This window comes from Chiloscyllium plagiosum, unplaced genomic scaffold (assembly GCF_037043375.1).
Source record: "Chiloscyllium plagiosum isolate Xiang-an unplaced genomic scaffold, Cpla_swu_hap1 HiC_scaffold_39, whole genome shotgun sequence".
Classification (NCBI taxonomy): domain Eukaryota; kingdom Metazoa; phylum Chordata; class Chondrichthyes; order Orectolobiformes; family Hemiscylliidae; genus Chiloscyllium; species Chiloscyllium plagiosum.
This window is the reverse complement of record NW_028270177.1, coordinates 40038256-40063354: the sequence shown is the minus strand read 5'-3', so window position 1 is coordinate 40063354 and position 25099 is coordinate 40038256.

Sequence of the window (25099 nt, the reverse complement as noted above, 5' to 3'; positions counted from 1 at the left end):
TTGCTTAATTTCCTGGAAGTTTTCATTTATTTGTCCCTTCAATTCAACTTTACTGTTTAGCTCAATGGATAATGAAATGCTATTTACACCTATTTATGACATTTTCATTTTTTTCTATTTCTACTCTGTGTTACAAGTTAAAGAAAACCTTCTTTCGATTGTAGAAGGGTATTACAATATTTTCCAGCTATTGTTTCTAACTGGATACTACTCTTAGTCTATAAAATGGGCAGCACGGTGGCTCAATGGGCAGCACAGTGGCTCAGTGGTTAGCACTGCTGCCTCAGCGCGAGGGACCCGTGTTCGATTCCAGCCTCAGGCGACTGTGTGGAGTTTGCACATTGTCCTCATGTCTGTGTGTTCCTCAAGATGCTCCAGTTTCCTCCCACAATCCAAAGATGTGAAGATCAGGTGATTTGGCTATGTTAAATTGCCCCATAATGTTAGGTGCATCATTCAGAGGAAATGGGTTACTCTTCAGAGGGTCGGTGTGGACTTGTTGGGCTGAAGGGCCTTTTTCACACTGTAGGGAATCTAATCTAAAATTTTGTTATACTGTGGTAATTTTGATGTTTCTGGGTTAGTAGAAAATGCCAATCAAGTGATTTTCCAGCATATCCAATGATGCCATGTTAGGTTTAGTATTAACATGGGTGTGTCCATTGGAATGCGGAGTAGACAGTTCATGGCATCAGTCAATGTCTAACATCACTCCAGTTAGACTGTCATTGGACTTGTTAATCCCGAGCTCCAGGGTCATATTCTGGGACCTCGTTTTGAAACTCATTCATGACAAATGGTGAAATTTAAATTCCATAAAAATCTGGAATTAAAGGCTGGTATAATGGTAATCAATTGACCATTGTCAATGGTCATTAAAAAAAAAATTACATCGATAATTCCTCACCTGGACTCACCTACTGTGACTCCAGACCCACAGCATTGTGGTTGACTCCTAACTGCCCTTTGAAATGTCCAAAAAAGCTACTCAGTTGTATCTATTCACAACCAAGTCTAAAGAAAGGACTGAAACTAGACTGACCACCAAATACCGACCTGAGCCCAACACCGTCGGTGCAAACGATAAGGCTGAAATGTTTTCAGCTACTTTCAGTCGGAAGTGCTGAGTGGGTGACACATTTCAGCCTTCCCTGGTGGTCCCTTGCATTACAGATACCAATATTCAGTTAACATGATTAATTCCATGTATGTTAAGAAATGGATGAATGCAATAGATACTGCAAAGGTTATGGGCACTGACAACATCCCAGTACTAGTACTAAATATTGCTGCTTCAGAACTAGCTACCTGCTCTGGCCAAACTGTTCCAGTACAGCTACAATACTCGTCAGGTATATCCCTTAAACAGAAGGCAGGGCATGTTCAGCTCAGCTAATTACTGTCCTGTCAGTCTACTCTCACTAATAATAAAACCAGTTAGTGGCAATACTGGGCAAATCAGATCCCTGAATCTTCTTAATTGTTGAAGTTAGTCACTGAAACATATTCACATGAGGTTGAAGATGTTCCTTAACAAGAGCACATAAGTTTATTACACAAAAGAAGGAAAATAAAACAAAGCTCTGTACAAATATAAAAGGCAGTTAGAAAGATCTTTGCACAAATATCAAAACAGAACTTCAACCTATTCCCCAACACTTACCTTTTATAGTAATAAAGCAACCCAACGGGATATGGTAACTTATTTTCTTTTACTTAACCATTGCCAATTGTCATAAAAGTCAAACCAAATTGCTATTATCATGCAAGGAAGGAAATCTGCCGGCCTTACCTGATCTGGCCTACAGTTGACTCCCAGACCCATGTCAATGTGGTTGATTTTTAACTACCCTCTAAAATAGCCCTAGCAAGTCGCTCAGCTTCAGGCCAATTAGAGATGGCCAAGAAGTGCTGACCTGGCCGGCAATGCCCTCATCTAATTAATAAGTAAATTTAAAAGTATAAACATTTGATCCATTAACACTACAGAGTTTCTCCTTAAGGTCATAAGAAACATACGATGAGAATTTGGCCATTTGGCCCATTGAATCTGTTCTGCCATTCAATGAGGCCATGCCTGATCTGATCATTCTCAACTCCACTTTCTTGCCTTTTCCCTCCTAACGCTCGATTCCATTGCTGATTAAAAATCTGTCTGTAGTCTCTACAGCACTCTATGGTAAAGAATGCCACAGTTTAGTTACTCTCTACGAGAAGAAATCTCTCCTTATCTCTGTCTCAACTGTGCAACCCCTTACTCTGAGATTGTACCCTCTTGTGCTAGAGGGAAACAACTATTCTGCATCTACCCTGCCAATTACTCTGAGAAACTTCTTTGTTTGCATGAGATCACCTTTCATTCTTCTAAACTCCAATGAGAACAACGCAACCTACTCAATCTCCCCGCATAAGAAAATCCCTCCATACCTGTAAACAGCCTACTGAACCTCTGCATAGACCTCTTCCAATGCCAGTATATCTTTCCCTAGATAAGGGAACTGAAGCTCTTCTCAAAGAATTCTAATTAATTTAGCAGATATAATTTCTCTTTCCTGACATCTTGTTGATAATGATCTGATTGGGTACAGTCAGCATAGATTTGCAAATGGGAAATTATGTTTGAAGAGTTTTTTGAAGATGTCACTAGCAAAATTAGTAAAGAAAAGCTAATTAATGTAGTATACTGGGATTTATTTTCATAGAATAGAATCCCTACAGTGTGGAAACAGGCCATTTGGCCCATTGAGTCCACACTGACCCTCTGAAGAACACCCTCTTACCATATCCCTGTAACCCTGCATTTTCCATGGTTAATCCACCTCACCTGCACATTATAAGCAATTTAGCACTACCAATTCACCTAACCTGCACATCTTTGGACTGTGGGAGGAAACCAGAGCATCTGGAGGAAACCCACACAGATACTGGGAGAATGTGCAAACTCCACACAGACAGTTGCCTGAGGGTGGAATTGCACCAAGGTCCCTGGTGCTGTAAGGTAGCAGTGCTAACCACTGAGCCACTGTGCTGCACCCACTCCCTTGCCCCAATTTGTCAATAGATTTGATAAAGTCGCCCACAGGAGGCTGGTTAGAAAGATTAAAATATGTAGGCTAGGAGGTAATGTGTTGGTGTGGATTAATGATTGGCTAACAGACAGGATATCGAGAGTGAGAATAAACTGGTCTTTCTCAGGTTGGCAGGCTGTGACTAGTGGGTGCAGTACATGAGCTCCAGCCGTTCACAATATATACTAATGATTTAGAGGCAGGGACCAAATGAAATATTGTCCAAATTTGCCGATGATGCAAAGCTAAGTGGGACTATGTATTATGAAGATAATGTAAAGTGGCTTCAGGAAGATTTGGTTAGGCTTAGTGAATGGGTAAGAACGTGACATATAATATGGAATATAATATAGAAAAATGTGGGGTTATCCACTTTCACAGCAGAAGCAGATGTGCAAAGTATTTCTTAAATGGTAGGAGATTGAAAAGTGTGGATTTGTTGAAAAGTCACTGAAATTAATATGCAGGTGCGGTAAGCTATTAGGAAGGTTAATGGAAGTTCTAGTGCCTGCTTCAGTTGGATAGGAGCTTGGGTAACCACACCTGTGTCTAGTTTTGGTCTCCTTATCTCAGGAGAGATATTATTACCATGGAGGGAGCGTAACAAAGGTTCCCAGAATTGTTCTCAGGTTGGTGAGATGGGGAGAAATTATTTTACTCAGAGAGTTGTGATCCTTTGGAATTCTCCCCATTGCAAGGGAGATGCCCGAGTTGCAGTTGTGCACATTCAAGCAATGGTCACTACAAATGCTAGCTCTCAGTATTGAGGGCATGTTGTCAGGGCCCATGGCTTTTGTACTATCTAGTGCATCAGTCATTTCTTGATGTCTCGTAGAGATGATCAAATTGGCTGAAGATCAGCATTTGGGATACATGTACACCACTCCAAGTAAAGATAGTAGATTTCTTTCCCTAATAAGCATTAGATGAACTTTTACAATAATTGATAATGTTTTTATGGCTAGCTTTTAATCATTACTACCATGTCCATGTCACCTCTATCTCTGGAATTTCCTCCTCACTGTTTCAATCCTGGAAAAGGGAGAATATTTTGGGTACTATAGGTTCACTTTAATTGGTGCTCCCCTCACATGAATCTGGGCTCAGTGCAGTCACTCAGCTGCATATCAGGTCCTAGGCAGCATGTCACTGTAAATGGAGGGTAATGGAGTTTAGGTGCTAACTTGCAGTACTTTGAAGAGGGACAGGTTGATTGTGCATTCCAATCATCCTGCCCGTTTGAAGGGGTTCTCAAAAATTTTGGCCAACTCAAGCAATAATAGCTCGTCTAATCTGAGTGCATTCTGTGAAACGTCAGGAGTGTGTAAATTTTCCAATTGGTTTTACTGTAATTTGTAGAAGCCAACAGAGACAGCCTGTGGCAATTGGGTTACTGTGATAATGCAGACGAGTAGAACTGTGTGGTTGAAATGGGCTGTTAATTATATTGACCTGTGTGTGATTGTAGGAGGCAGTGGGACCAATTAGTGGGGTAAGATGGATTGCTTCTGGTCAACAGAGGTTAGGTGACACATGAAATATGACCCAAATAAAACCCATGTGGATTCAGGTCACATTGTAAGCCAGCATCAGGGCAAACTGCAGTCAAATAGATGATCTTATTATCAAGAAAAATTAAACCAGCCATTCCATCAAACAATTGCTTTCCAGCAGTAATGAGAATCTTTTATGATTTTGCAGTTTCATGATATTTTTAATCCATACATAATCCTCGATTGAATTTAATTCCTTGATTTTATGGCTACATTAATTGCTTCTCTGACTGTCGGTTTTTATGACTGCTTTCTACCGCAAATAATGTCCCAACTTTTATCCCAAAGTGCTGTTTAGTTACATACAAGTAAATGGGAGTAAAATATAAATTACTTTACAAAGCAAAAGCCCACTATGAGTCACTGCATGAGTCAGTCACAACTAGGTAATTTAAAAAACAAGATGACAGACTGGGACAAAGAACCAGCAGCAATCACCAAATCTCTTTTTAACAATTTTGGGTGCACAGGGGACAAATTTCCATTCCAGCACCAGGTACAGAACACAGTGCCCATTTATAATGACATTGATGTTTTGGGGGGGCTACACGGTAGATACTTCATTGAGTTCACAATTGCAAGTGACTCCCATAGCTGGATCTTGAGTCCTTTAAGATATAGATACCATTGCTTGCCAAATATCCAGCTAAATGATGGCAAAAGTAAAATCATGGTTAACAAATTTATTAAAGTTCTTTGAGGAAGTTTAACAAACAATGGATAAAGGGGAACTAGTCAATATAGTGTATTTGGATTACCAAAAGGTGTTCAATAACGGGTCACCTAAAATATTACCACTCGAGTTAAAAGTTCATGGTGTTGGGTGATACATCTGCATGGACAGAGAACTGGCTTACTCACAGGAAACAGATGAATGGGTCATTTTCAACTTGGCAAACTGCAATTAGCGTATCAAAACGATCAATGCTAGGACCTTAATTTATGATCTATATTAATGACTCAGATAAAGGGACAGACAATAGTACAGCCAAATTTGCTGACAATGCCAACATAGGGAGGATAGCAGGTTGTGAGAAGGATACAGATTTGGCAAATGAATGCAAATAGGTCAAATGAATGGGCAAGATATTGGCAAAGAATAATGTGGAAAAATGTGAGGTGTCCACTTTGGTAGGAAAAATACACAAGCAGAATAATGGACAGACTGCAGAATGGAAGAAAGTGAGGACTGCAGATGCTGGTGATCAGAGTCATGAATGTGGGGCTGGAAAAGCACAGCAGGACAGGCAGCATCCGAGAAGCAGGTGAATCAACGTTTCAGGCATAAGACCTTCATTAGATTGCAGAATGTCACACTTTAGAGGAATCTGTGTATCAAATCACAAAAAAGTGAGCAAGGAGGTTCAATTAGCAATTAGAATGGAAATAGAGTATTCACTTTTATTGCAAGAAGGATGGAGTTATAAAGTAAGGAAGTTTAACTATCACTGTGAATAGCTTTGGTGAGACTGCACCTCCAATGCTGTGTACTGATCTGATCTTATTTAATGAGGGACATAGTTGCATTTGGAAGCAGTTCAGAAGAAGCTGATTCTTGAGGAGGAAAGGTTGAGCAGGTTGGACCTTCACCCATTGGAGTTTAAAAATAAGTGCACTGAAATATAAAAGATGTGAGTTTAAAAATTTGGAACATGAACACCCTCCACTCTGTTCATTACCCACACCCATAGGTGTGGTTTTGTATAGGTTGTTCTCAGCACAGCCAACCCATTTTCCACCATTCGCACTCTTGTTGGCACCCTACCCAGCACATGTCTCCCACTTGGCTTATCATCAGCAATCCCTTTGTTTGCCTCTCCTATTTTTCTTTCTCTTGGCACTGCCTTATGTATTCTATTCACATTTTTAAAAATCCATTTACAGGATGAGGGTGTTGCAGGCTAGACTAGCATTTATTGCCCATCCCTAATTGCCCAGAGGGCAGTTAAGAGTGTCATGTAGGCTGGGCCAGGGAAGGATGGCAGTTTCCTTCCCTGAAGGATATTAGCAAGCCAGGTGGATTTTTCCCCAACAATTGAGAATGAATTCATGGTCATCACTAAACTTTCAATTCAAATTCAACCACCTGCCATGATCAGATTCAAACCTGGGTTCTCAGATCATTGCCTGGGTCTCTGCATTAACAGTCCAGCAATAATGCCACCAGGCTATTGTCTCCTTTTATTCCCAACCATACTCTTTCCCAGCTGCTTTCAGTTCATCAGACTCAAAATCTTCATTCTGTTTATCTCTCCACAGATGCTGCCAGACCTGTTGAATTTCTCCAGTAATTTATTATTGCTCTTATTTCCAGCATCCACAGTTCTCTGTTTCCTTTTAGTGTTTAACTCACTGCCATATCTCTTCCAGGTAGGCTCACTCTGAAGCTGTTTTGCTCCTCTCCCCAACAGGTTTTTCCAATTGCATGGCTGTCATTATGGCTTTCAGTTCAAGACATTTTTATTAAATTCAAATTTCACCATCTGCCACGTGGGATTCGTGCCCATATTTTTCAAAAATTGTCCTGGGGTTCTGTGTTACTCAGCCAGTGATACTACCCCTCCTCCACCACCTCCCTAATGACCCTCTAAGCTTGTTGTAAGTGCTTTTGTGTGGAGTCTGTGGCTACTATTGAACACATCTATTGAACACAGTCTTTTACTGTGAACTGCTAATATCATTCTGTAATATGTGCCATCTGCCCATTCAGCTGTCAGTCATATAGAACTTCAGTCCAACATGCATCCTGGCAATTAATTAAAAATGTTCAGAAATAGTGGTTGATCAGACACTACTCCAAAGTCTGGAGATCTTTTTTAAGATTTATGATCATGCTGCTAGAATTTTAGCAGATTGTGTAGTACCCCATCCAAATTGAATAGAATGGTGTCTTAAACAGGAAGCTAGACGTAATGAATAATTAAGATCATAAATAATGGTATCCCTATGGAATCAGCTAATTAACATTTCAAACCATCATCAAGAGGCCATACAAAATGTACTGTTCTCCAACACTATTGTCTGATGGGAGCTGTTTGCTACTGGTGATGAGAATAATTTGAGTATTCTGAAAATGAATCCCACAATATTCATTTTAGCAATGCAGAATTTCTGTTAACAAAAGCAAACCAGAAACACTAATTCTGTTGCTCTCTGCACAGACCCAGTTTAACCTGCCTTTATATTAATACTAAAAAAAATTTAACATTGACAAAATCAGTTTCACCATGGACACATTGCATAGGAGTTTCTTCTAGGCTTTGGGACCCTGACAGCAGTCCTAAAGGGGGTGTCCGACCCTATATTTGGTGGGAGAAAAGTGCTGGTGTTATTTTCCCAAACACAGCCTCCGAATTGGCTACCTTGGTACTCACCATGACAGAGAGTAGACTTCATTGCCAATGGTACCAGGTCAATCAGAGACTGGCATCTCCAGACCTCCAGTAACCCTATTGAGAGATTGGGGTGCTTCTGAGGCAGGTAAAGACATCTCAAATCAGAGATGTCCTGGGAGGCCTAACTTTACAATAAAACTTCAGAAAGGAAGGTGCCTGAGAGTGGAGAGGAAACACCTTCAGCTGCAGCATTTTGGGCTTTACTGCAGCCTTTGTGCTGGTGAGTTCCATCTTCGAGAACCTGCAAGACAGCCTGGTGTTGGCACATTGCCTGTAATGAGCTTCAGGCTTCCAATGTGATAAAGCCATCCTGTACCAGCAACACACCAATGGGCTCTCTATCCCCTTTATTTGAGGCTTTAATTATTGAAATATCTTGTGTTTCTCTATCAATTGATCACATCTCTGAGAAACCTTCCCTGTGATAGGAATGTGCAGGAGATCCATGCTGTTACAGCTCCTTGATATTTTCCCAGTTCCTGCCTATAAAATCCACCATTGTGGGAAAATGTTGCCTAACGTATCTACCTTAATACTATGCTGTGATATAAATCAGGTTTGCTAACATTATAAGGTGTCTTTAGGTGAAAGCAACTCTGAGAAAGCCACGTTATTATTCAGGATACACCCTGACCAGTGATATCTGATTCACTAATCTGTGTGCTCATGGTTTAGCAAATAACACAGAAAGAAACAATTCTGATAAAATAATGTGTGACTAATAGTATTTAATAGTTAAGAATAAAAAGCTTCCTGTATCTATCCTGTGTGGTAGATAGATGAAGAAAACAACATGCAACAATGGCAAAAAGCTGGGGACCATAGCAAAAAAAGGAAATAATAGCCACATGAGCAGGATGCAGTGTTGATTTGCCCGACAGTGGTGGGACAAGAAGCAACAAGTGCCTTGAATTGTCAACGAGAAAGCGCACTCACTTTGTGAAGACATCGGTTTTCATATAGTAGTGTTTCGTATCAGCAAGCGACATGTACCGCCCCAAGGAGAGGTGGTTTTGTGTGGTTAACATCTCAATGCTTGAGAAAGGATGCTGCTGTTGTAACATCTTTTTTCCCACTAGACTTTAAGGGACTCATGATGGCCTCACTGGCACGTACTTTTCCAGTGCTTTGAGGTGCTTGCCATTTGTCCAATTCCCTGAAGCATATAGGACTGGACAGCTGATTCCGGAATTCCAAAATCACTGCTCAATTCAGAACTCGATCATGTAGCACACTTCCTTGTGGGGTGGCACAGTGGCTCAGTAGCTAGCTCTGCTCCCTCCCAATGCCAGGCCCTGGGTTCGATTCCACCCTCGAGTGATTGAATGGAATTTGCAGATTCTCACTACATCTGTATGGGTTTCCTCCAGGTACACCAGTTTCCTTCCACAGTCCAAAGGTGTGTAGATTGGGTGGATTGGCCATGCTAAATTGCTCATAGTGTGCAGGTTAAGTGGATTAGCCATGAGAAAATATAGGATAGGGGGTTGGACCTGAGTAAAATACTCTTCAGGGGGTCAGTGTGGACTCTATGGGCCAATGGCCTGCTTCCACACGATAGGAATTCAATGATTCTTCTTGCTTAGTAACATCAATCCATTCCCCTAATGATCCTAAAATTTGTTATAACTTTACACCACGTACGTAACATGATATGAAACTGTGCAAATGATTGATTCAATCCATCTTGAATAATAATGATGTTTATTCTGTTACAATCCCTTGTCTCTGTTGGTTGCTTGCTCATACTCTCTCCCTGGTGTTCAACACTAGCAACTTGTGTAGTACATACCATTACGAAGTTTTGACTTTGATTGTCCATTTGTCCATTCTCCTGCTGTTTCACTCCGTTATGGTCATTCTCAGTAATGTCGACATTTTAACGTACAATACAGAAGTGGAAGCAGTGTTCTCAATCTCCTGCACATCAGTAAATTATTGATAATATTGCCTATCGTGTGGTGAGAATTAACTCAATAGAGCAAGATTTAGACCTTAATTTTCCGTCAGTAGTTTTGTTTTTTTATCCAAACTCCTCACTTACTTTCTGCATTTGTTTGAGGACAGTGAGGTGACCTGGAAACATGAATGAAATCATTTTCACAAGCAAATCTCCTGAACTGCTCATTTGCGCTTTCCGGCTCAAGTGATTATTATTCTACCTGATATGAAACTGTGCAGACAATTGATTCAATCCATCTTAAATAATAATCTGTTGCAATAATGTAGATGTTTTTCTCTTGATCTGAAATAAATCCATTTCCATGTGTTTCCATGGCCTTGATATGAAAGTTGAAGGTAACAATGATTACTTTTCTTCTGGCTATTTAAAACACAAGGAATGTAGTTAGCAATCATTTCTTTTTACTGTGTCTGTCTGTGATACCTGGCCACCAGACCAATTGTCATGCCCTCACTTTGTTATCCCTAATTATCCTTGGTCAAATCTTTGAATATCTCAAATCAGAGAGATGTTGATTTTGTTAATCTCCCATTTGAGATTACCAATTATCAATAATAGTGAGATCTTTGTGCTTTTCAGCCCACTGTTATAGTATTATATTGTTTATGTTCTGCCAGGGCCACTCAGCTTTTGACCTCATTACAACCTTGATTCAAACATGGAGAAAACAGCCACATTCCAGAGGTGAGGTGAGAGTGACAGCCCTTTGACATCAAGGCTGCATTTGACTGAGTGTGGCATCAAGGAGCTCCCATATAACTGGAATCAGTGGGTAACGGGACAAACTCTCTGGTGGTTGGAGTCATGCCTGGCACATAAGATGATGGTTGTGATTGTTGGAGGTCAGTCATCTCTGTATGGCTTCATCAGGGTAGTGATCTCGGCCCAACCATTTTAAACTGCTTCATCAACGACCCTACCTCCATCATAAGGTGTTCCCCAAAGATTGCACTATGTTTAGCACCATTTGCAACTCCTTAGATACTAAAGCAGTCCATATTCAAATGCAACATGGCCTGGACAATATCCAGGCTTGGACTGACAAGTGACAGGTAACATTCATGTCCCACAAATGTCAAGCTATGACCATCTCTAATAAGAGACGATCTAACCACAGCCCCTTGACATTCAATGGTGTTATTATCACTGAACCTCCACCCTGCCACCCCCCCAACTATTAACATATTGGAGGTTATCATTGATCAGAAACACAACTGGACTTGTTATATAAAGTGGAGTGGCTACAAGAGCAGGACGGAGGCTTGGAATACTGCAAGGTGTAATTCACCTCATGACTCACCTCATGACTCCATCAACTACAAGACACAAGTCAGGGGTATGATGGAATACTTCCCACTTGCCTGGATAGGTGCAGCTCCAACAATATCCAAGATGTCTGACACCATTCGGGACAAAGCAGCACACTTGATTGGCATCTCATCTACAAACATTCACTCTCTCCACCACCAAAGCTCAGGACCAGCAGTGTATACTATCCAGAAGATGCCCTGCAGAAATTCACCAAAGATCCTTAGACAACACCCTTTAAACTCATGACCATCTAGAAGTACAGGGCCCCTGCAAATACATGGCAACACCACCATCTGCAAGTTCCCCTCCAAGCAAATCACCATGTAGACTTGGAAATATACCGCGTTTTTTTTTAGAATTAGAATTCCCACAGTGTGGAAACAGGCTGTTTGGCCCAATAATTCCACATGACTGTCCGAAGAGTAACCAACCCAGACCCATTCCCCTACCATATATTTACCCTGACTAATGCATCTAATGTACATATCCCTGAACACGATGGACAACCTAGCACAGCCAATTCATCTAACTTGGGACAAATGTCAAATTAAGAAGGCAGCTCATTACCAACTTCTCAAGGGCAACTAGGAATTGTAGGGTTCTGGTTTAAACACAGTAATTTGCTGATTTTAGCTGATTTAAATCACCCCCAGATCACTGGTTCTAGATACTGGATTTATTTTAGGGAATGTGAAATGAAGAAGACAGTGGACAGATGTTTGAGGGCAAAAGAATCTCTGTTTATTTAAATACAAAAAGGTAAGTATAATACAATAAAGTAAAGATAAATGCAATAAACAGAAATTAACACTATTAATTATACAGAGGGCAGTCATTAAATGTATTATTAAATTAAAAATAGATTAAACACTATTAGAACTTAAAGAAGCAGGTTTAATCACAGAAACTTTATCAGGCTTTCTATCCTTGGGTTCCCGTGCCCTGTCATCTCCCACCTTCCCCTCCCCTGCTAGCTAGGTCTAAAACTTTGGGGTCTTGGGAGTTTAGGTTCAGCACTGGGGAAAACATCATTTTGAAGTATAGGTGGCTGTTGTGGTTCTTGCCGTCCATTCGCTTGGTTCGGAATAGGCCTGTGTCTGGGAAGCTCTTGCTTGGATAGCACTTGGCTGGCATGTCCTCTCTCTCAGATGTTCTTTGTTGTGAAGATGCCCTTGGTTTGGCTTCCTGATTAAGCTTCTCTGTTCGGCCTCTGTGGTTCTTGGTTCCGAAGCTGCTTGTTGGGGCTGGAAGCCTGTGGGGAAGCTGTTTATGCAGAAGCTTGTTGTTGGAAAAGGCCCTCTCAGGTGAGATCAGGCTGGGTGGTTATATAGACTAAGTACCCCATTGTCTCCTCTCAAATCTGTGTTGTCCATTGTGTTTCCTTCTGAAGTCAATTGGTTTCCCGATGATTAGAGTATGTGTGAATGGATTTTGATTGAGGTTAAATGTCCAGTATCTCTGTAGTCTCCATATAAGCTGGAGAAAAGAGGCTCATGAAAACCGTGATTCCTGGTTTAACGGTGGTTCACTGCTGAGAAAGGAAATGAGTGAAGAAGCTACAGGAAGCTCCAGATGTGAGAATAATTAAAACCTGATGTGCTGAGCCTGATTCCTCGATACCACCATCTGACAGAATAAATGGAACACTAACACAAGATAGAGGTGGTCAGTGAGGCCACTTGGCCTGTGTCTCACACACAAACACACTTTACCAAGCACGCACACACACAGACTCTCACACACTCTCTCTCTCGCATACATGCACACACACTCTCTCACATACACACTCTCACACACTCTCTCATACACACATACATACACACATAAAAGTGTATGAGGTGAATTTGCAGATTTATATTGAAGATACATTTTATTTTGTTCAAAAAGTTCACAAATCTGTATACAGTCAATTCATATGACATTTTATAAATTCCTCCTTTGGAAATAAAATCAGTCTGACTCAAGGTTGGGATACAGACACACTGTAACCTTACACTGTCTGCATTGTCTGAGTTGAGATATCACTTTCTTTTGTAAAATCTGAAGTTATCTCAGGATTGTGACTTGAAAGATGTTCTGGAATTTACAGATGAAGCAACCAAAACCTGCATCCCCATTCTAAGTGATTAAAGACTTAATAGCAATCTAGGTTTGTTGAAAACATTGTATGGCACTTTGATCTTTTACTATAAATTCTGTGTCCTATGATCCTGCCCCACTAGCTACCTGATGAAGGACGAGCTCTCTGCAAGCTCGTACTTCCAAATAAATCTGTTGGACTATAACCTGGTGTATATAACCTGGACTATAACCATTCCTGAAGAAGGGCTCATGCCCGAAACGTCGATTCTCCTGCTCCTTGGATGCTGCCTGACCTGCTGCGATTTTCCAGCAACTCATTTTCAGCTCTGATCTCCAGCATTTGCAGTCCTCACTTTCTCCCAGAAGATTATAACCTGGTGTTATGTGATTTTTAACTTTTTAAAAGAGATACCCAATTCGTCCCACTCCCCTTCTCTTTCCTCAAAATTCTGCAAATTAATCTTTTAATGGTGTTATCATTTGGGATAGTGTGTGTTATGTGCACATCGCTGGATGTACCATCACTTAGTCTCCTGAGCCCATATGCTCCTGCTCACCAAGCTAGCCACGTTCTTCTTTGTTCTTTGATTTTGTTTGTTTCTTCATTTCTGTTTTATATCAGAATTGACATTATCTTCTTTTCTGCCACTGTGGTGCAGGAAGGCAGGTGTGATGACCTGGGAGTTGGCAGGCACTGAGGAAGCACTGACCTGCTGTGGCAGCAGCATGGTGGATCTGGATAGCTGTTGCTCGTGGCCATGGTAGCCGTGGCTTGAGTGAAGACTTCATCATCAGTGACGTGGTGGGTCTGGTCGGTTCCTCCTGCCAACAGTGCAATGCTTTTAGCAGTGGCTACAGCGGTGGTGTCGAGGTGGTTCTTGTTCATTTATCATGGCCGTGGCGGCAATGTAGCAGCTACAGCAGTGGCTAAAGTGGTGATGGCTTGAGCAATCGTTTCATCATCAGGGACTTGGTGAGTCCAAACTGTTCCTCCTGGCAATGGCAGTAATACAGCACCTTCAGCAGTGGCAACATGGTGGGTCCAGTCCAGAAATCCTTGCTTTGGCGGCCTCTGGAGCAGCTTTGCCAAAGTGAGCCATAGCCACTTCAGAAACCCAGGAATCGTGGAGGCAACAAAAAATTACCTTTGTCTTAACTTTGTCTCAATTATTTCTTTTTATAATTTCTGTAAATAAAATGGCACCAGATTAAGGCAACTTGTACACTTTTCATTGTATTTTCATGAATACAAGTGACATTAAATTTCTGTTCTCTTCTATTCTTCATTTCTAGTTGTTCTTGAGAAGATGGTGTTGAGCCGTCTTCTTGAACTGCTGCAGTTCATGTGTTGTAGGTAGACCCGCAATGCCGTTAGGGAGGGAAGTCCAGGATTTTGACCGAGTGACAGTGAAGGAACAATGATACTTTTCCAAGTCATGATGGTGAATAGCTTGGGGAGGATCTTGCAGGTGGTAGTGTTTCCCATGCATCTACTGTCCTTGTCCTCTAGATGGTTGTGATCTTGGGTTTGGAAGGTGCTGTCTAAGGAACCTTGATGAATTTCTGCAGGGCATCTTCTAGATAGTATACACTGCTGCTATTGAGCATTAGTGGTGGAGAGAGTGAAGGCTTGTGGATATTGTGCCAATCAAGTGTGCTGCTTTGTCCTGGATGGTGTCATGTTCTTGGGTGTTGTTAGAGCTGCACCCATCCAGGCAGTTGGAGAGCGTTCCATCACACTCTTGGCTTGTGCCTTGTAGATGGTGGACAGGTTTTGAGGAGTCAGAAGGATTGCATCAGGATTGCTAACCTCTGATCTGCTTTGTAACTACAATGTTTATATGGCTAGTCCAGTTGAGTTTCTGGTCAATGATAACTTCCAGGATGTTGAAAATTTAGGGATGGTAATGCCACTGAATGTCAAGGGGTAATGGTTAGTTTCTCTATTGTTGGAGACAGTCATTGACTGGGACCTGCCTGGCGCAAATGTTACTTGTCACTTGTCAGCCTAAATCCAGATATTGTCCAGGTTTTTCTGTATTTGGACATGGACTGCTTCGGTATCTGACGAGTTGCCAATGGTGCTTAACATTGTGTAATCATCAGTGAACATTCCTACTCTGACCTTATGATAGAGTGAAGTAGACTCATAAAGCTGGTGTGAAGGGAATTCCAGTACTTTGACCCAGTGGCGGCAAAACATTTAGTGAGTGGCTTGTAGTGAGGGGAAAATGAAAAAAATGTGGAAGTGGAATAGGCATTTACCTGTGTTCCAAAGGGACATTATTTCATAGGGACACAGGAAAAGGGTGTGAGTTTAATTTATTTACTCCTGCTGACAACTGACTCATACACAGTGGGCCAAATAGCCTCTGTCTGAGCTGCAGTTACTCTGTGATTCTATGGTTGAACTGAAGTTTGCTTATAGCCAAATAACCAAATTTCAGAAGATTCAAAGAAGAATTTTGAAGAGTATAGGAAGCAAATTCGCATCTTTCAATCGAAGGTCACATGCAAATTATGTCACACACTGGGATATGAGCTCAACTCATAGTAAATGGGAGACAGAGAGTTGACTAAAAACCTACATAAAGCACTATCAGGTATGTAGCTTTATGTATGGAGCTGAGGAAATTGAATGGTGTTGGAGGTAGTAGATTGGCATGGTTAGAGAATTGGCTAATAGACATGAAACAACAAATGATGATAAGGGGTTCGCGTTCAGGTTGGCAACCCATGAGCAGTACTGGGACAACAACTGTTTATAATATATATCAATGTCTTAGAGGAAGGAAGTGAATGTAATTTAAGTAAATTTGCAGATGACACAAAACTAGGTGGAAAGACAATTTGCGAAAGGGGTACAAACAATTTACAAAGAGGTTTGATAGATTAAGTAAGTTAGTAAAATGCTGGCAAATGAAATACAATGTGGGAAAAAGTGAAATTGTTCATTTTAGAATTAAGAACAAAAGAACAGGGTATTATTTAAATACAGAAAAATTGCAGAAAACTGCAACACAAAGGGATTTGGGGCACTGTACATGAAACACAGCTAGCACACCAGTATAGTAGGTAATCAGGAAGGCCTATGGAATGTAGGCCCTTATTTCAAGGGGATTGACTTATAACAGCAGGGAAATCCTACTACAAGTGGTGAGACCACATCCAGTGTACTGTGAGAAAATAAAATAAAGAACTGCCCATGCTGGAGATCTGAAACAAACAAAACATAAATTGCTGGAGAAACTCAGTAGGTCTGGCAGCATCTGCAAAGAGAAAACACGATTCACCTCTTGAGTCAGTGACCCATCTTCAGACCTGAGTACTGTGAGCAGATATTATTTCATTGGAGGCAGTTCAGGGAAGTTTCATTAGGATGATTCAGATATGGGGGAGACTGTCTTATGAGCAAAGGCTAAACAGGTTGGGACTCTACTCACTGGAATTTAGAAGGATGAGAGGTGATCTCATTCAAACATATAGGATTTGTAAGGGGCTTGACAGGGCAAATACTGATCAGATGTTTCCCTTCATGGGAGAGTCTAGATCCAGAGGGCATAGTCTCAGAATAAAGGGTTGCCAATTTAAGACTGAGACAAGGAAGAATTTCTTCTCTCAGAGGGTTGTAAGTCTTTGGAACACCTTGCCACAGACAGCTGCTGGGGCAGAATCCTTGTGTATATTTAAGGCTGAGTTAGACTTAGGTCAGTTGGTGAATTAAGAGTTACAGAAAAAGGGTGGGAAAATGTATGTGAGGAATGTTAGATTGCCATGATCCTATTTAGAATCATAGAGTCATAGAGATATACAGCATGGAAACAGACCCTTCGATCCAACCCGTCCATGCCAACCAGATATCCCAACGCAATCTAGTCCCACCTGCCAGCACCCAGCCCATATCCCTCCAAACCCTTCCTAGTCATACCCATCCAAATGCCTCTTAAATGTTGCAATTGTACCAGCCTCCATCACATCCTCTGGCAGCTCATTCCATACACGTACCACCCTCTGCGTGAAAAAGTTGCCCCTTAGGTCTCTTTTATATCTTTCCCCTCTCACCCTAAACCTATGCCCTCTAGTTCTGAACTCCCTGACCCCAGGGAAAAGACTTTGTCTATTTATCCTATCCATGCCCCTCATAATTTTGTAAACCTTTATAAGGTCACACCGCAGCCTCCGATGCTCCAGGGAAAACAGCCCCAGCCTGTTCAGCTTTTCCCTGTAACTCAGATCCTCCAACCCTGGCAACATCCTTGTAAATCTTTTCTGAACCCTTTCAAGTTTCACAACATCTTTCCAATAGAAAGGAGACCAGAATTGCATGCAATATTCCAACAGTGGCCTAACCAATGTCCTGTACAGCTGCAACGTGACCTCCCAACTCCCGTACTCAGTACTTTGACCAATAAACGAAAGTATACCAAACGCCTTCTTCACTATCCTATTCACCTGCGACTCCACTTTCAAGGAGCTATGAACCTGCACTCCAAGGTCTCTTTGTTCTGCAACACTCCCTAGGACCTTACCATTAAGTGTATAAGTCCTGCTAAGATTTGCTTTCCAAAAATGCAGCACCTCGCATTTATCTGAATTAAACTCCATCTGGCACTTCTCAGCCCATTGGCCCATCTAGTCCAGATCCTGTTGTAATCTGAGGTAACCCTCTTCGCTGTCCACTACACCTCCAATTTTAGTGTCATCTGCAAACTTACTAACTGTACCTCTTATGTGCGCATCCAAATCATTTATGTAAATGACAAAAAGTAGAGGGCCCAGCACTGATTCTTGTGGCACTCCACTGGTCACAGGCCTCCAGTCTGAAAAACAACCCTCCACCACCACCCTCTGTCTTCTACCTTTGAGCCAGTTCTGTATCCAAATGGCTAGTTCTCCCTGTATTCCATGAGATCTAACCTTGCTAATCAGTCTCCCATGGGGAACCTTGTCGAATGCCTTTCTGAAGTCCATATAGATCACATCTACTGCTCTGCCCAGCAGGCTTTTGAGGGACTGGATGGCCTACTCCTGTTCCTATTTCTTCTGGTCTTGTGAAGCAGTAATGCCATTGCAACGCATTAGATTGACCACACACCCAGGTCCATAAAAGGGCAGTGGAATAATCAGGAGCGAAAACAAAAATTGCTGGTAAAACTCAGCAGGTTAGATTAGATTAGATTACTTACAGTGTGGAAACAGGCCCTTCGGCCCAACAAGTCCACACCGCCCCACCGAAGCGAAACCCACCCATACCCCTACATCTACCCCTTACCTAACACTACTGGCAATTTAGCATGGCCAATTCACCTGACCTGCACATCTTTGGACTGTGGGAGGAAACCGGAGCACTCGGAGGAAACCCACGCAGACACGGGGAGAATGTGCAAACCCCACACAGTCAGTCGCCTGAGGTCTAGCGGTACCTTTGGAATACAGTTAATTCTTCTAATGAGGAGTTACCAGCACATTAACTCTGCTTTCTTCCCATAAATGCTGCCACATCTGCTGAGTTTCACCAGCAATTTGTGTTTGTGTTTCAGACCTCCAGCATCCACAGTTTTTCTTTATACTTAGTTTTGTTTTAGTGGAATAATCAGAATGTATTGGCTAGATATGTATCAGCAAATTACTGAATATATCTGTAAATGTAAACTTTCTAACTGTACAACAATCTTCAACATTGAGCATAATTGATCTGATGTTAGTCTGATGCTCTTGTTCTGTTATTAAGCTCTGTCCGCTCATAATCTCTGGTTCTTCCAATGTTTAACCTTTCCATTGTGGTAGAGAAATTGTCAGAGAAATGTGAGTGAAGCAGTGCTAGCTAATGCAGCTCTGTGTGTCTAGTTCAGGTATGACGAGTCTGGTAATGGATCATTTAGTTCAGTCATAACATGTTCCTACTATGATTGATGTGTTTGCTAAAGTATTTGACTGGGTAATGTAGCGCTATTCACTGGTATGTTTTACAATGACTGAAGACAAGGTAACAGTGCCACTTATCTGAAGTATGTTTTCGGAACACCTATTTTGGAATTGAGACTCAGAGCACTCAATCAATTCTTCATTCAAGCAATCAGTAGATTTTTGAAATATCAAGGAGTTGCAGCAATGCAGGCTGGCACATAAGAGGGGTTTAAGGCCTAGGGCAGATCAAACATGATCTCATTAAAAAGGGGCGGAATGGCCTACTCCTGCTCTTATTTCTAATGCTCTCATTCAGAGTAAAAGAACAGGCAAGTTTCATTTTTAAAACATGGTGTCATACAACCCAGGAGGAGGATAGCAGAAGTCCAGGAATGGTATGGCCCTGTTAGGGTAAAAGTTGAGGAATCCCTGGCTGCTGAGAGGTATTAAGACTCTGGTCAGGAGAAAGAAGGCTGCATATATTGGGTTTAAGCTATAGGGCTCCAGATGACCATAAGCGTGTAGGAGCAAACTGAAGAGGGAAATGAGAAGAACAAAAAAAGGGTATGAGGTGGATCTGGTAGATAACGTTCAAAATAATCCCAAGAGATTCTATAGCTCTATTAAAAGTAAAAAGGGTGGCTAGGAAAAGAAAACTTGCTCTGAAAGAGCAACGTGGCCATCTGTGTGTGGAACCACAGGAAATGGGGGAGTATTTTTTAATTAATATTTTCCCTCAGTGTTTACTGAGGAGAGAATCATGGATGCGAAGGAAATAAGGAAAACAAGTGGGAATGTTTTGGACTGTGTACTTATTATCAGGGATAGGTGTTTGCAGCCTTAAAGTGCACTAAGGTGGATAAATCCTCTGGGCCTGATCAAGTCAATGTCAGGCCACTTTTGGTGAAAGTGAGGACTGCAGATGCTGGAGGTCAGAGTCAAGATTAGAGTGGTGCTGGAAAAGCATAGCAGGTCAGGCAGCATCCGAAGGGCAGGAAAATCGACGTTTCGGGCAAGAGCCCTTCATCCAGGAATGGATTCGAGGTGCAGGAAAATGAATTCCTGATGAAGGGCTCCTGCCTGAAACGTCGATTTTCCTGCTCCTTGGATGCTGCCTAACCTGCTGTGCTTTTCCAGCACCACACTAGTCTTGACAGTGATGAAGAAGGCATTTAGCATGCTGGCCTTCATCAGTCGAGGCATTAAGTTTAGGAGTTGGGACATTATGTTACAGTTATATAAGTTGCAAGTGAGGCTGCACTTGGAGTATTGTGTATAGGTTTGGTCACCCTGTTATAGGAAATGGATTTCTTACAGAAACTCAGCACCCACGGACCAGTCAAACCGGGAACATTCCTCATCACAATGGATGTTTCCGCACTCTACACCAGCATCCCCCACAATGATGACATCCCACCTCCACTACTTGCCTTTAAACAACCGCCAAACCTCAAACATATAGTTGTTCGTAGCAAGCTGTCCAGCTCTCAGGACAACTCCATAACCCTGTCACGGTAGGCGCTGTAAGACGTGTCAGAGTGTGGACATAGATACCACCATTACGCGTGGGAACACCTCCCACCTTGTACATGGCAGGTACTCATGTGACTCAGCCAACGTTGTCTATCTTATATGTTGCAGGCAAGGATGCCCGGAGGCAAAGTACATTGGGGAAACTGAGCAAAGGCTATGACAACGGATAATGGGCACCGCACAACAATCAACAGACAGGAGGGTTCCCTCCCAGTTGGGGAACACTTCAGTGGTTCCAAGACATTCGACCTCGGACCTTTGGGTGACCATCCTCCAAGGTGGACTTCGGGACAGGCAGCAGAGAAAGGTGGCTGAGCAGAGGCTGATAGCTAAGTTCGGTACCCATAGGGAGGGCCTCAACCGGGACCTTGGGTTCATGTCACATTACAGGTGGCCACCATTGCACTACACACACACGGATACTCCTACACACACACACACTCTCACACACATACACGCACTCCTATACACACAGACACATGGACACACATACACACAGACGCACACACAGACACCCACCCACACTCCCACACTCACACATGCACCCCCTCACAGACTTAAGACACTTTGCACTCACTATACACACATACTTTCTCACACTCACAACCCCCACCCCAGACAGACACACACACACACACAGACAAAGACCCACATGCACACATATATTTTGTGGGGTGAATTTGTACTTTCAGGGTTACATTGTACTTTGCTCAAAATCTGCATGAATTCATGTAAAACTGTTATCTCACCTTTTAGATTAGAATCATGGCATAGACAGAGAACACAGGGGGCCAACACCTTCAACATATTGTCTAGCTATCACCATTGTTAACAGCTAAACCGAGAATGCAACATTTTAAAAAAAAGTTTTGTGATTTACACATGAAAGAAGTGAAACTATCACTGTATTCTAACAGATGAAAGGCTTAACAGACAATCAATTTTTCAATGTATAATTTCAGTTACATCACACTGTAATGTTTTGCTATAAATTCTGTGTGTTAGGATTGAGCCCTCCACTACCACCTGATGAAGGAGCGTCGCTCCAAAAGCTAGTGTGCTTCCAATTAAACCTTGGTAAAAACAATGACTGCAGATGCTGGAAACCAGATTCTGGATTACTGGTGCTGGAAGAGCACAGCAGTTCAGGCAGCATACAATTGTATTCCTGATGAAGGGCTTTTGCCTGAAACGTCGATTTTACTGCTCCTCGGATGCTGCCTGAACTGCTATGCTCTTCCAGCACCACTAATCCAGAATTCCAATTAAACCTGTTGGACTATAACCTGGTGTGTGTGATTTTTAACTCTGTTATAGGAAAGATTTGGTTAAACTGGAAAGGGTGCATAGAAGACTTACGAGGATGTTGCCAGGATGATTAGGCCTGAGTTATAGGGAGACGTTGGCCAGAATAGGACTTTATTCCTTAGAATGTAGGAGAATGTGGGGTGACCTTACAGAGGTGTATAAAATCATGAGGGGCATGCATAAGATGAATGCATATAGTCTTTTTCCCAGGGATAGGGATTTGAAAACTAGAGGGCATAGATTTAGAGTGAGAGGGGAGAGAGTTAATAAGGATCTGAGAGGCAACTTCTTCACACAGAGAGTGGTGGCCTATATGGAATGGGCTGCCAGAGAAAGTGGTTGAGGCAGGTACAATAGCAACATTTACAAAACATTTGGATAAGTACATGGATGGGAAGGGTTCAGAGGGAAATGAACCAAATGCAGACCAAATAAAGTTCCACATGGTAGGCTACTTTGGAAGGTTAGATCGCATGGAATCCAGGGGGAGGTGGCAAATCAGATACACAATAGACTTGATGGTAAGAAGTATTTAAAAGGTATTTTGACAAATACATGGATGGGGAAGGTTTAGAAGGATATGGGCCAAGTGCAGGCAAATGGGGTTAGCATGGATGGATATTTTGGTCAGCATGAACCGGTTTTTCCATGTTTTATTATTCTGTTACTTTATTAGTCTATATTCTGCCAACTGTATCAAAGGAATATCTTTGTAAGTCCTGTCCAACTAGCCGCTCTCCCTTACTATTTCCCTGTAGCTCTGCATAATAGAAATGAGCATGGGCAGAAGTCTGAAACAGACTATCAACTGTAGTACCCATTATACATGATCTTACAAGGCCAAGATCTATCCCCACTGCTGGTCCGGCCATGTCCCATATTGTTCACCCAACCAGCGCTCTGCTCCAAAATCATTTCATAAGAATGTAAGAACACTGGAACAAGGACCAGTAGTATTCAATTCAGCTCCTCAATCCTGCTCTGCCATTTAAACACAATCAGGGCTGATCTCATCTCAGCAACAATCCCATATTCCTGCCCACTTCCCACAACCTTTTAACCCGTTACTAATTAAAAAGCTGTCTATCTCCTCCTCAAACTTATTCCGTACCTGGTATCCACCTCACTCTGTGATAGTGAAATCCATGGATTCACAGCCCTTTGAGAGCAACCATTTCAAAAAACAATAAGTCTGCAAAATAGTTCATCTAAAAATACTAGATCTAAATTCTATACAGTCTTGGCAACCTTTAGGAAACTTATATTTATGATTTCTAGCATAGAACACTGAGATTTTTCCATTACCCTTTTATAAAAATGAACACATAGAGATCTGACTGGTAAAATTATGGACTGTCTGGAAGTCATGACAGGTGGGAGTTGGGTTTGATTCACAGTCCTGTTTTGATTTCTATTTTGGGTCTCTATGATGCTACTGTCAGGCACAAACCAAATGACGACAGCATGAAAATCACCCTATAGTATGACTCAAATATTGTGACTATGGTTGAAATATTGTGTTAACTCAGTAAACTAGTGCTAGCAAGATCCAAGAGATAGGAGTGAGTGCCACCTACTGGTTATCAGCATAAAGTAACTAAAGATAAGAGCAAAACTAATGTAGTGTACAAAATCCCATGCAAGGACTGCACAAAACACTATATAGGACAAACAAGAAGACAGCTAACAATCCGCATCCACGAACATCAACTAGCCATGAAACGCCACGACCAGCTATCCCTAGTAGCCACACACGTAGACGACAAGCAACATGAATTTGACTGGGACAACACTACCATTATAGGGCAAGCGAAACAAAGAACAGCCAGAGAATTCCTAGAAGCATGGCACTCATCCACAAACTCCATCAACAAACACATCGACCTGGAACCAATATACCGGCCACTACAGCGGACAGCTGAAACTGACAACCGGAAGCGGCAGGGACAGGCCACTATAAATGCCGGAGGAAACACCACAGAAGCGCTTCACAGGAGGCTCCCAAGCACTGAGGATGTCACCTAGACAGGGGACGAAACGTTTGCAACAAAAACTTCCAGCTCGGCGAACAGAACCACAGCAACGAGCACCCGAGCTACAAATCTTCTCACAAACTTTGAATAAAGTAACTTAATCTACGTCAATCACTTGAGCTCCACAAGTAAGTTCCAATTGATTCAAAGAATGTAGACTATATTTCAACAGATACCATTATATCTAAATATAACAAACATGAGAATCACTGGTACTGATACACATAGCGAGCTCTTGCTGTTCTGCAATCTCTATAATTCCATACAGACAGAGTCATTGATATTTATATAACCTTTCTTGAATATGGATTAAAAGGTAAAAGCTTGACTGTTTGAATTCTTTGTTTCAGCATACACTAGCCAACGCCTAATTTGTTTCATATTGTCTTTTCAACATACAAGTAGATGGGAGTATGTGAGCCTCACATGAACATCACCAGAATCCTTTAATAGTCTAATCATCATACAACTTGCTGAAGTATACAGTTCATGAATGGTATTTATTCAATCATTCTAACTAACAAACTGCCTCGCAGTGTATATTAATCTCTGGATGTCTCAACCCTGTAAATTATTATTTAATGAATATTTGCTTTCCACTATTGACTGACCCCCTAATTTAGTATTTTCCCATTGTTTTGTTTTCCCAATAATACAAGCACAGTAAAGAGTCCAGGATTTTATCAGAAAAATATCCCCCAAAATGTAAAAGATCATAACCTTACAGCCAAACTGTTATTTTACTGTTGAATGCTACACTTGTTTTATGTAAAGTCAGACCAAGAAATCTTTCGACAACTAAAGACCAAGTCAGATATCTTTTATGAACCGATTTTCATTTGATTTTGACTTTTAGTCAATTTCCTGGGACTATGGTATTCAAAAAGAGTGGGGAGGGGGCAGCCATGGAGATTGACCTGGAAAGAGACACCCCAATGACTCCATG